Consider the following 5857-nt stretch of genomic DNA (forward strand, 5'->3'; position numbering starts at 1 on the left):
GTTTCTGCTATTGAAATTGCTGTTCTTTTCAGGAAAACTGGGGAGAGTGATCATTATGTCGGTCATTTCTACAACAACATGGTGCAATTTCTAGTCAAAGGGTCTTCCACAGGATTATTCCGCTCATTAGACAAGTACCGTACCGTGACAAGCTCTTTGTCCGATCTTTTTACGGACTTGTAAGCACCATTGTCCGGGTTACCTGAAAAAAACGCGTACTGGATCCTGGACACAACACGACTCGTCGCAAGTTAAGAGGTTTTGTCAGCCAGATCATTAGCAACATTTCAACAAACATGTTCCTTCTTTCATCTCCTCTGGATAGGAGTATTCTCAGTTCAGCAGGCCTGATTCCGAAAAAATCAGCAATAAGGAAAACGAAAAGCAAACCAACCAGAATCACTGAGCGAGATCGCTTTGTACCCCATCATTGTCCAATACAATATACCCACACAGGAAGCCCGGTTCTGCAGCAAAGCAAATCTACCTTATGTTAGTTTCCCAGTTTAGAAAGCAGGACCAATACCTTCATCCAGCTCGCACCTTACCAATCTATGTATCGTGTGCTGTTTGTACAACAGAACAAAAGTTCGTTCGGAGGCAGGGGCTGAGTCCGTTATGGCTTATGGTTGTAACAGTGACATCCAGAGGGGAACATTTTTAACACGATTTTTAAGTGTTTAATGACATACCAGGGTATACTGGTGTCGCAAATCCATTGGAGATGAACCAAAGGCTGAGATTAAAGGCAGTTTTGGCTACAAAATATGATCACAAAGCCCCCCGGTATGTCTGGCAGGCACGAGCTTTGTAGGCTTCATGCGTTTTCTTGCCTATCTGCACACACCAGAAAAAAAGTATGATAGTGAAATTCCATATTCAGAACAATTGCAACTAGCTAACACTCTAAATTGGAACAAAATGAAGTTCAGAAAAAATTACTAAACCAGTTGTTTTAGCGTTTGATCATTTCCTTCTGGAAAATTGTGAGTGCAGATTCATTTCAGCCCAGGGATAGCGATTCCAAGCAGACACAGCGGCTTTTTCTGTGCTAACCACATATTTGTCCTAAAATCTGAAGCCTTTGCAGAATTATAAGAATAAATTCAACACAAAAACAACAGAGCCATGTCGTGTTTGATTATTAATCAATTGAGGGTTGGTGGAAAAGCCCAATGCACAAAAAGAGAATACGAATCACGTAAGGGCGATTAGTTTGTGTTGGTCTGTCATTTGGAAAAGGACGAATATGTACTAAAGACCTCTGTGTTCATGACGATAGGGTAGGGATAAGAGGGTACCGTTATTAAGGCATAAAGAGAAAATTGTTCCATCAGAAGCATTTGTTGAAAAAACAGAACGCAGGAAACTGAATCCAAAACTACTAAGTCGACAAAAGTCCATGCGTTCTTTTTGAAAAAAGAAAACACACAGTAAATGTGATGACAAATGTCTGAAGGTGTGTTGAACAGTGAATAAAACATCAAATTCCACCAAACCTCAACAAGTGATTACTGTTATATCTGGAGAAAAAACGCCCATTGCTCGTGCGGTCAAAGTTACCTCTGTGGTGTCCTTCCTTTAAGCGCACTAGTGTATTCGCATGGCTGCCGGGACGATAGTAGATCCTACTAATCATTCTTGGGTCCTACTACATGTACCGTTGTCTACCAGATCTGTACTGGATGCGTGAACAGAGTCCATCATATCATAGTCTCTGCAGATATGAAGTCATAGTCTTGGGTTTTGGAGCACTGCATGCAATAGCACGATGATACTGATGAGTAAAAGGTGTTGAAACGGCCCAAAGTTATCATCAGGTAACAAAAGCTAACATTATTCTATCCTCATCCTGGGCAAGGCACTTTTAACTAGAAGCAGCAAAGCCTCTTTGGCCCCAACTGTGACACCCACGAGTTGTTGCTGACGAAGGGAAACGTTCCCATTGTCTTTAACCAGTTATGACCAAGTTTCGGCTCAGCCTGTCTGTCGCTGTGCATGGAGCGGAATGGTTCTGATCTGTCCTGTATAGCGGTCCAACACCAAAGAGCTGTGGTCATAAAACTCCTGCGTGGAGAACCGTAACCAGCCGGGCTATCCTAATCCAGCGTCATAGGCTTGACTTTAGTCACCAGGCATGCGTTCACATGGCGGGGAATATACTCACACCTTCAAGCAGACCATAGAGCTGATGATACAGGATGACGGAGGTTGCGTTTGATGCCGACTGTGAACACGTTCACTGTGACGTTGCTGCTTAGTGACGGAGTTCCAGAATCTGTGGCCACAACTTGGAACTGGAACGTTTTCAGAGTTTCAAAGTCAAAACTTTTTAGCGCCGAAATATTTCCAGTTTCAGAGTTTATGCTGAGAAATGATGTCACTTCATTTGCATAAACTCCATCTCTTAGAATATTGTACGAAATAAGAGCATTATCTCCTTCGTCACGATCAGACGCGGTTAAATAAAACACCGACATTCCGGGAGAGTTGTTTTCAGTGACATAAATATGATATCGGCTTATTGAAAATTCTGGTCTGTTATCGTTAACGTCAGAAACAACAACTCTTAATGTCTTTACAGACGTTAAGGCTGGTTCGCCTGCATCTTTTGCTATTACTGTCACATCATAAATTGATTTTTTTTCCCTGTCAAGCTGCGACTTTGTCACTACAGCGTACATGTTGTCCTGTATTGATGGCGTTAATGTGAAAGGGGCATCGCCTTTTGCAAAGCTTATAACTTTCCCGTTTACTCCAGAGTCCAAATCGGTAATACTAAGAAGTGCTACCGTTGTTCCTGGTCTGGAATCCTCTGAAATTGTGTTCGACAGTGACGTTACCTCAATTACAGGTGCATTATCATTTATGTCTTTAATATTTACAGTAACGCTTTTTTCAGTTCTAAACGGAACAACACCGCTGTCAGATGCCTGTATATTAATCTCGTAACTGTCATCCACTTCATAGTCTAATTGTCCTTTCACTGTTATTTCACCTGTGTTCGGGTCGACATCAAACAGTTCGCGCACCTTGCTATTCACATTACCAAAAGAATAGCTCACATCTCCATTTAATCCGTCGTCCATATCTGTGGCATTTACTCGTATGACTATTGTTCCAATTGGCGAATCCTCATTGATCTCTGCAGAATAGACATCTTTTGTAAAAACTGGCGCATTGTCGTTCACATCTAATATATCTATAGATATCTCCATGATCCCTGATTTAGGAGGTTTACCCCCATCCAGCGCTGTGAGCAGTAGTTTGTGGCTGCTAGAGGTCTCTCTGTCTAACGGGCTTTGTATCTGTAAAACAGGCACTTTGCCATCTTTCCCGCTGTCCTTCACTTCTAGACGAAAATTATTATTAGGACTTAGCCTGTACTGTTGAACGGAATTCAGACCACCATCTGGATCGACAGCAGCATGCAACTGAAATCTGGTTCCCGGTAACGTGGACTCTGAAATCTCTAGCCTTTTGTTGTTCTCCGGGAAAGAGGGCGAATGGTCATTTACGTCTAACACTTCCACAGCAACATAATGGATCTCAAGTGGGTTCTCTAGCACGGATTTAAGGTTTATCAAACAAACATTGGTCCGCTGGCATATTTCCTCACGGTCAATATTCCGATTTACGTATAAAATTCCATCATCTTGGTTTACTTGGAAAAGGGATTCACTGGAGCCAGAAACGATACGAAATCTCCTTGCTTTTAATATACTAGAATCTATTCCTAGATCCTTTGCTATATTCCCAACAGCAGTCCCCTCTTTGATCTCTTCCGATATAGAATATCTTATCTGTCCAGATGCATTGCCGAAAATCAAATTAAAAGCCAGCACGAGGACCACCCATTTGCTTTGTTGTCGCCAAGAGTCCGTTCCGCTTTGTTCCATTGCTCATTGACAGCTGATAAATCCAGTAAATACTAAGTGATCTACAGACTGTTTACATATCCAATAATCGAGAACAAAAATCACCTTCTTATAATGCGCTCGGTTTGTCTGGATGACAAGATCGTTTGAACAAATTACAGTGGGAGGAAAATGGTCTGCCCTCCTGAAGGCTTCAGAGGCAGTCCCAAAGACCAATGGATAGGGAACTACTGTAATGCGTATTTCTGGTTGTTTAGTGCCACCATGCGAGTCTATCACGCAAACTGATTTACTCAACTTCTACAATACAATCTTAATACCAAACACAATACACGAAGAAGCGATTCACTGACCCTATCACATGACATCAAGCTAGTTAGGCTAACAATTAAAAAGGCATTAATTACGATGTTGTATAATCATTTAGTTCATTCTATTTAAAAGTGAAGTTCTACGACTTCATCAAAGCAGTATTTAAAACCCAAGTGTACAAACCTTATAGCATAACTAGCTGAAACAAATGTGTAGGAAGTAAGTACCTATTTTTTTGTGTATGATGGTATTTATTATACCACTCTATTGACTTAGAATGTGTTTACTGTCACTGATGTTTAAGGCCCTTTATGTTTCTATTAAAGTGCTTCTGCACACCAGCATGATACAAAAATATTTAAACAAGTCTTACCTCTGCAGTCGCGGACCTCCTGTCAGGTAGCACTAGTGTATTGGCATGGCTGCCCGGGACTATAGTAGATCCTATACTCTTCTAGGGTCCTACTAGCATGTCCCGTTTGTCTCCAGATCTGTACTGGATGCTGTGACACAGCGTCCCTCATATTGTCTCTTGTAGATATTTAAAGTATAGTCTTGGTTTTGGAGCACTGCATTGCAATCAGCACGATGATACTGATGAGAAAAGTGTTGAAACTGAGCCCAAAGTTATCATCATGTAAAAAGTCACATTATTCTCCTCCTCATCCTTTGCAGCACTTTTAACATCAGAAGCAGCAAAAGCCTCTTTGGGCTCCACAACTTTGACAACCACAGTAGCTGTTTGCTGAGAGGGAAACGTTCCCATTGTCTTTCACCAGTATGACCAGTTTTATGCTCAGCCTCGTCTGTCTCTGTGAATGAGCGAAGTGTTCTGATCTGTCCTGTATAGCGGTCCAAACCAAAGAGACTGTGGTCAGTAACTTCCTGCAGTGAGAACAGTAACCAGCCGTTATATCCTATATCACGTCATAGGCTCTGACTTTAGTCACCAAGTGTCCTGCGTTCACATTGCGGAATCTCCTCCACACCTTCACAGAACCGTTAGAGCTGACTGGATACGATGACTGGAGCGTTGTCGTTCTGATCCAGAATGAACACGTTCACTGTGACGTTGCTGCTTAGTGACGGTTTCCAGATCTGTGGCAACAACTTGGAACTGGAACGTTTTCAGAGTTTCAAAGTCAAAACTTTTTAGTAATGAAATGTGTCCATTTTCAGAATTTATATTGAGAAAAGACATTATGTCATTTTGACGCCCTCCTCTCCCTATATGGTACGAAATAACGGCATTGTCGTTCGAATCATTGTCCGTTGCGCTTACAGAGAATATTGACGCTCCAGCAACGTTATTTTCTACAAGATAAAACTGTAATGGATTGTGAGAAAATTGTGGACTGTTGTCATTTACATCTGATATCTGAATACTGAGAGTTTTAACCGTTGATAAGGGAGGTTCACCACAATCGGTGGCTTTTATTGTTATTTCATATCGTGATAGCACCTCTCGATCCAAAAAATCCTTAGTAACTACTGAATATATGTTCTCTTTGTAAGAAGGCTTTAATTCAAATGGCACGTCTGAGGTTATGCTTGCAATAATTTTTCCATTGACACCAGAGTCTTTATCCTTGAGACTGATAAGAGAAATCATTGTGCCAGTTTTTGAGTCTTCAGACACTGTATTTGACAGTGATGTCACTTCTATT

At 41.4% G+C, this 5857-nt stretch overlaps 1 pseudogene; it reads right to left on the reverse strand.

The window, feature by feature from the left end:
• Positions 1–1651: 1651 nt before the first annotated feature.
• On the reverse strand, positions 1652–4151 carry LOC116697049 (protocadherin-10-like; annotated as a pseudogene).
• Positions 4152–5857: the final 1706 nt, after the last annotated feature.

Source organism: Etheostoma spectabile, chromosome 10 (genome assembly GCF_008692095.1).
Source record: "Etheostoma spectabile isolate EspeVRDwgs_2016 chromosome 10, UIUC_Espe_1.0, whole genome shotgun sequence".
NCBI lineage: Eukaryota > Metazoa > Chordata > Actinopteri > Perciformes > Percidae > Etheostoma > Etheostoma spectabile.